Source organism: Pygoscelis adeliae, unplaced genomic scaffold (genome assembly GCF_000699105.1).
Source record: "Pygoscelis adeliae isolate BGI_AS28 unplaced genomic scaffold, ASM69910v1 Scaffold264, whole genome shotgun sequence".
NCBI classification, from domain to species: Eukaryota; Metazoa; Chordata; class Aves; order Sphenisciformes; family Spheniscidae; genus Pygoscelis; species Pygoscelis adeliae.
Window position 1 is genome coordinate 196888 of NW_008824672.1, and position 7598 is coordinate 204485.

At 39.8% G+C, this 7598-nt stretch overlaps 1 protein-coding gene across 1 annotated transcript in view; it reads right to left on the reverse strand.

Moving 5' to 3' along the window:
- Positions 1–4121, reverse strand: part of CUL1 (cullin 1) — a 50593-nt gene extending 46472 nt beyond the window's left edge. The window contains exon 1 of the mRNA XM_009323032.1: positions 4102–4121. The gene's annotated coding sequence lies outside the window, so the exon portion shown is untranslated. The remainder of the gene's footprint in view (positions 1–4101) is intronic.
- Positions 4122–7598: the final 3477 nt, after the last annotated feature.

The following is a 7598-nucleotide window of genomic DNA, read 5'->3' on the forward strand; positions in this document are numbered from 1 at the left end:
CACTTTTTTACTGTTCAAGTAATCCTCGTGTACAAAGTTTTTAGACTACTCCTTGACCGAACATGTCCTTTCTAACCTGAGGTCTCAGGTTTTCCTGTGCTACAAACAGGATGCAGACCCTACAGTGTTTTTTAACTGAGCCCGCAGTGATAAGCTTCATAGCTTCTTAAAACACTGATTATGCTCAGCCCTTACATCTTGGAAAGAGGAAGACTGCAGACTAGAAAAAAAAGCAACACTGTGTGCAGAGAGAATCAAGTCAAGATACGAGCGCACTGAAGAAGAGGAAGAAAGGTTTACACAAGACAAAAGGCCTTGAGTATTCCCACTCTCTCTCTGGCTTAATTATACATAGATGCAACCTGCATTTAAAAAAAACAACAAAAACCCCAACAACAACAACTACAAAACCCAAATACACGTAAGCCTTGAAGGACAATGCGCATTAAGATGGATTTCTTGAGTTAGCCAGGAAGATGCAGAAAAGGAAAATGAGGGAGGACAAGCCATGAAAACACGATGCTAGATAGAGTAACACACCTTGTTTTTCTTAGAAAGAAAAAAAAAGCAGCAGTGGGGAGTCATATCAAATGCAATTTAGCAAGAACAAACATAGAAGACTCTGGAAACTCTGAAATATCTTGGGCAAGTTTAGAGACCCTAATGATCCTGCGAGGACAATTCTTACACGTAACTGCTTTCCTAAAAGCTCTTACCTGCCATCAAAACTTTAACTAAAACCAACTTAACAAGCTAAAACACCGTGATCCTACTGATCTCCAGCAAGAAAATTTTGGTATGGTCTTACAGTCCAATTCAGACACAGCATGATCTCTGCCAGAACCCGGACACAAATCCCCCTCCATTGTAACAGCACTTAGTGCACCACAACGTATACTTTCACACTAACCTCTTGACACAAACAGGAATTTTCACCTGTAATAATGTTTCCATACAAAGTTTTCCCATGCTCTTGGAAGGTGGTGATTCTTATCAGTAACTTTAAGAAGTACTAACATTAACGAGCATAAAACAACTCTGGCTGGAATCTCTTCCCAACAGCTTGCTAATTTTGCAGCATCTTCCATCTTGTTACTTTTGCAAGAGCTCAACTGGTCAAGGCAATGTAGTTTGCCACTTCAATTGATAAATACAGATCATGGTCACAGCGATTCGTCTTGCAGACAGTCTGACATTTTTAGATGTTCAAATATACCACAACAGCACAGCTTAAATACTGAAGAGCTTCCTCCTATATTCACCTTCATGCTAACGTTTCATTCAGAAGTGACAAGGATTGCCAACTATCATATAGTAAAAACAGTCTACAAATCAAGGACTGATGCAGTTACTTGCATTAATTTCCTGCATGTGACAAAATCACTACCCTGCAAAAGCTGCCCCCTATATCTTTTGGGTTTTGGCGTTTTTTTTCTTTTGTTTTTTTGGTTTTGTTTGTTTGTTTGTTTGTTTGGGTTTTTTTTGTTTTTTGGTTTTTTTAAATCAGGTCTACATTAAGTGCACAGATATATTTGCTAGCGAAGTAGATTCCTACTATGGTATAGTGATGCAAACTCTTAGCAATGAACAGTACAGCTCCTACATATTTCATTCCAGATGCCTAAATACTGACAAGGCGCACTTACTCCTACAGCCAGCAAGAAAAAGAATGAGAACTTTCTCATTAAAGTCTAGTAAGGTATTAATACCTGATTTTTCTGGTTCAGCTATGAAATCTGAACTGTAACAGCCCTAACCCATAGCAAAGAATTTATACCTCACAAAACGTTAGTTCCACATAAATTCAGTATCATTTTCAGCAAATTTTTAATCAGTTTTGACTTCTCATGACTGCAACAAGCGTGCTTGGTGCAGAAGTGAAACAGTTTAACTTAATTTTGTAAAAGTTAAAATTGATGCACATGCCTAACAGCCATACTTAAATCCTGCTTCTTGTTGATTTAGCTTGCACCATTAAATTTTAAAGCTAAGCCTGCATTAGAACCTAACAAAATCCATTTAATTAATTTACTTAAGCATATACATTTTGATTTTACACTACTCCTATCAGTGATGGCACTCTAGCAAAGGCACACTTTCAGATAACAAAACTTTTCCGAAGTTATCTCTGAAAAAAGCACAGTAAGAGAACAGTCTGTTTTCTTAAGAAGATGCAGAAATTTTTAAAAAGCATTTTCAATTGTACAGTGAAAAGTTTCTCCTTTGGCTACCCAGAAGCAAGCAGAACGTTTGCTCATGACATTACCACCATGAAAAGGAAGATGGAAAGACCAGCAGCTAACAAAACAAGAACTATTTCCTATAACCCTCTTTTTTACCCTCAATTCTGTCCTCCAAACTTTAGATAAAACTTCCAGATGACAGTCTCCACTGCTCCGAGACTAGAGGAGCTTGCAAATTTACATATGAAATTAAGTTTGAATTACAGAGCAGAACAGGGTGAACTAAGGTCACAGCAGCAGCATTACTTCTGAACTCTAATCCACATTAAGATATTGTCCAATTTTAAACACAGAGAGCAACAAAAAGCCAAGTTACATCAGACGCAAATTAAAAACACAAACAAGAAGTTTCTGAGTTCAGCTATGGCTGAAATTGCATTCCTAATAACCTAAACTCTTGTAGCTCCCTGCTTTAAATTTAAAAAATTAACTTTTGTCTACCTTGTATATTAACGAATCGGATACATCTGGGTCCCAGTAGCAAAACCACCAGTATCTCCATGAAAATGGGAGATGAGAAGCATGTCCGTGTCTTCAAAAGATCAGTACATTACCAGAGCAGAGTGAGAAGCTGCCCACACTGCAAAAACTTTCAATCATCATGGATCCTCACCATCCTATGCGTGAATAAAAAGTTTCCATTTCTCATTCACAGTAACACCAAGTTTGAGACATACAGCAACATTAACTAGAGCAAATCCAATGAAACACAAAGACAAGGAGCATTTTATATCACCTTTAGGTACTTCTAATCTAAAGAAAAACAGAAGTCAATGGTATTGAACTGATATTCAAATCTAGTACATAACTACAAAATCCTCAGAGAAAATGTATTTGACCCTTTATTCTTAGTACTGTTGTCAAGCAATGCTTCATATCTGCTAGACCAAGCTACAGCAGTGAAACCTCCTGAATCCAAAACTGGAATAATCAAAAGGGGAAGGAAAGGAGATTACATCAATTTTTCCTGAGTTTTTAGAAGAACACCACATCAAAGTTACACTGTTTATTCAAGAATCAATTCAAGAATCACAGAACCATGGAACGGTTTGGGCTGGAAGGGACCTCTAAAGATTACCTAGTCCAACCCCCCACCACGGGCAGGAACATCTTTCACTAGATCAAGTTGCTCAGAACCCCATCCAACCTGACCTTGAACACTTGCAATGACGGGGCACCAACAACTTCTCTGGACAACCTGGTCCAGTGTCTTACCACCCTCATTGTAAAGAATTTCTTCCTTATAACCAATCTAAATCTACTCTCTTTCAGTTTCAAACAATTGCCCCTTGCCACCTTGTCCTGTCACTACAGGCATCTTTCTTATAAGCCCCCTTTAAGTATTGAAAGGCAGCAATACGGTCTCCCTGAAGCCTTCTCTTCTGAAGACTGAACAACCCCAACTCCCTCGGCCTTTCTTCACAGCAGAGGTGTTCCATCCCCCTGATCATTTGCATGCCCTCCTCTGGACCCGCTCTAACAGGTCTGTCTTGTGCTGGGGACCCAAGGGCTGGATGCGGTACTCCAGGTGGGGTCTCACAAGAGCGGAATAGAGGGCAAGAATCACATCCCTCGACCTGCTGGTCATGCTTCTTTTTACAAGTCCAGGATACAAGTGGCAAAGAAGGTAGGTCAATCTTGAGGATAAAGTACAAGAGATTCCAACTCTGGCAAAAATTTGTTTATGATTCTATACCAGTTTCCTAAAATGCAAAATGGAATTAATATTTTCCTATTTTCACAGTAGCCTTCATTCATTTTTTCAAGGTACACAGATAAAGAGGGATTTGAAAAACATTACATTAAGTGGAATGTAATAAATGTTTGGTTTATTTAGAAAAATGTATTTGATTTTGACCTGTATCATTTATAAGAAGAGGTGAGGTAGCAACACAATGCAATTCACTGCTGTGGCATCAGAGGTTCTGTGGGTAAAAAGAAAATTGTCAGAAAATTACCCACTGGGACATGCATTATTTCCTAAAACAGTGCTTTTCCCAGCAGCTGTACTGCAACCATTCCCTGATTAAACCTCATATAACTACTCATGCTGGATAATGCAACGAGTGTTTAAATCTGACAATGTTCCACCTCTGTAGCTATGTTAAAGGCTACGAGTTACAGCACCACAGCAGGGCACATCAGCTCAAAACAATTTTATTACCAAGTCATTTAGACGTGTCGGTAACAGGTCTGAACTGCATTGTTGTAGAACCATCAATAGTCAATCTATAGTCGTTCTTCCACTGATAAACCTACAACTCTTATAACAAAATAGCAAGTTACTTATGTAGACAAGCTCAGCAGCTTTCTATAATTTTCCAACCATTACATTTTCTTGCGTTTTCCTTACTGAAAATTCTCCTTTAACAAGTAAGAGAAACCTCAATGGTCCCCGTAACAAATTCAAAAAATAGTAGTTTAAGTTTGCACCCTATATAGGTTACAACTTTTACCTAGGCCTCTAAATGTGGGTTCCAACAACCAATTCTTTACATGAAGATTATCTTGAAAAATACAGTAATTAAAAAGTTTTTATGAGTTTACTCTTGCCAAAAAACAATGCTGGCACCGATGTAGTCAGTTTAAAGGAAGTTCACGCATTCCTAAAGCACATGCAGAACTTCCAAGACCAAGCTTTCCACACTCTTCTTTCCCCCAAGCTCTGTGCAGCAGGAAGACTGTACCAACCTGCAGGCTGCTGGGACTGCCTGTGCACATCCTCCTGGCATGCCCATCCAGTGGGACACCTACCCTGTTTTCCTCCCGATGCACACAGACAGACCTTGTTGGACAGCACGGGAAGTACAACAGCATAGCCAGTACAACAGCATGGCCATGCTGTCAAACAGCAGCACTGATCCAGCCACCTTACACTTTAATCCGATTCTGCACTCAGCAAGTTAGAAAATCCTGGTTGAAAAGTGTAGCACACTTGATATCGGTATCCACCTTAACACAGACAACCTCTTACTAGGACAAACCCCTCACTTCACATTCACAATACATATTTTTGATGTTGAGAGTGGTATAAGTGCAAGTGGGACATCTTTAAATCTGTTTCATCCACTAGGGATTAAAAAAACAAACAAACAAACAAACAACAAACTTCAACGCCAAGAAAGAAGACTCCAGGTATACCCAATTCATGCAACCACTGACACCCATGATGTGACTCATCATTAAGCTGGGCCCCACTGAAATAATTGTGACTAAACAAAACTAGGCACTACTTGAGAAACACAACAGATGAAAAGCAGTACTCGGAGATCTTAACATATAAATTGTAAGAAAACACTTTTTAAGCCGAATATCTGAGATAACTTTCTCAAAGGACTAGCTGTATTGTTATGAAAACAATACTGAGAATGTAAGACTTTACACCACCACTAAGAATAAGCTGAATTCAAAAAAGCCACCCCCAAAACGGTATCCAAATAAGGGTGTGCATTAATTTAGCTTAAAATAATTTAAATTATTTAAATTAAAGCAATGCAGTTTTCTTATGCCAACAGTCCAAGTAACAGGCCCAAGTTATAAGGCAAGTTCAAACCAGTGCAAAAAGGACTAAGGTGGAAAAAAAATCCTTTAGTTAAACCAGTACAACTATTTTGTCAGCTGAGGAGTGGGGTGCATATGTGTAATTCAGGTGCCTAAACTAAGAAACTGTTCTCTACATGATCCCTGGATAGGCAATGGAAGAAGTTTCCTCCAGAGGAGTAATTCAGATCAGAAGCCTAGTTCAGTTGCTCTGAGCTGTTGTTGCATTACCAGGATCTGCATGTACTCAGCTGAGAAAATAAGAAGCTGTTAACGCTAGGCACCGAACCTGGATTCTAGAGATAGGTGTATAAATTACTCCCGAGATCGAATGTGTTCCCCACACCTCCATGGGACAACTATGTCCAGTGTTTCAATCACACCTCAAATACATGGTAATAATATGATTGTGAAACATAACCAATCTTAAGAACCAAAACAACTAAGAAAGATGTAAAATAAGAAGTTGGGTGACAAATACTGAGAAACAAGAGAAGTCGCAAGGCAAGGGAAAAAGACTTCATTCTAGTGGAGTCACCAGCAGAGACAAAAAGTGTCAATGCCACACAGACATCAATACACAACATTGCAGCAGTTCACTGTGAGCATCTTTGGAGTAAAAACTATGTACCATGGTACCTACGAAGTATATTATTACTTCTCCAAAGAGAATACTCCAACCACACTCCATATCAACTAGGTAGCAATTCACAATATGGTATTACAAACAATATTTAGCCTAATTAAAGTTACATGGCTACTAGGTATTTCTGGTCCCCATGGACCATTCCTCCTAGTCCTGCCAAAAGGATTTCCATGACAGACTTTCTTTTCCCAGACTAGCATTGGGATATGTGAGTGTATTAGGGGGCAGGTATATGATTATATACGACCACATATACTGGGGGAAAGGTTGTTGAGGAAGTCGGTAACAAAACAAATGAAAACAAAGGTAAAACAAGTAAATAATCTGTGTCCTCTTAGTGCTGACTGACAAGTATACAGATAACCTAGGGTTAAATTCCCTTATCCTCAAACACACAGATGGAGGATTTAAATACAAAGTGGGGGAGACAGCATGTGAGTCTACAAAGGAAAAGAGTATGTGGAAAAGAAAGAGTATTAGGTGAGATCACAAGGAAGGTTTTAATGACAGGAAAATAAGATCAGAAGGGCAAAAAAACATGGTGAAGGAAATAGTTAATGGAAGAAAACTGAAAGGGGAAAGGTAATAGCTGGATAACGATGGCGATGGAATGTAAGCTGAAGAGGAAATAAGAAGGATGGGAAAAGGATCCCAGTAAGGACACAGTTAGCTTTCAGTGGCAAAGTTACTGGGAAACAAATGAGTTGATTATTTGCAACGACAAAAAAACTGCAGGACTAGTCATCTGGATGGAGGCAATAAATGCACAAACAAATAAACAAACAGATAAAAGGTTACAGGGGGCACCTTCTCTGGTAAGTCCACAACAGTAGGGGGCAACAAGGGGAAGCCTGGTGCACGGTCCTTGACAGAGAGAGAAACCCGGAGAAGGTGACACGGAGGAGCTGTGGGAAACATCCCCCAGCAGCCACGATGGTACTGGGGACGCGGGGGAATTTCTCTAGGTACAATCAAACAGCTCCTAGACAGACCTGAGTGTCACTAGGGCTCTGGGGATGGCTGCGATACAAGAGGGTGAATGGAGGCGGCACGGAGGACAGGGAGGAGAGATGGCAGGTGAAAACCCGAAAACAGTGCCCGGTGAGGTTATGGACAAAAGCTCATGGGGAGAAGAGAGCAGAGGCCTGGGATGGCTGGGGTGGGCAGTC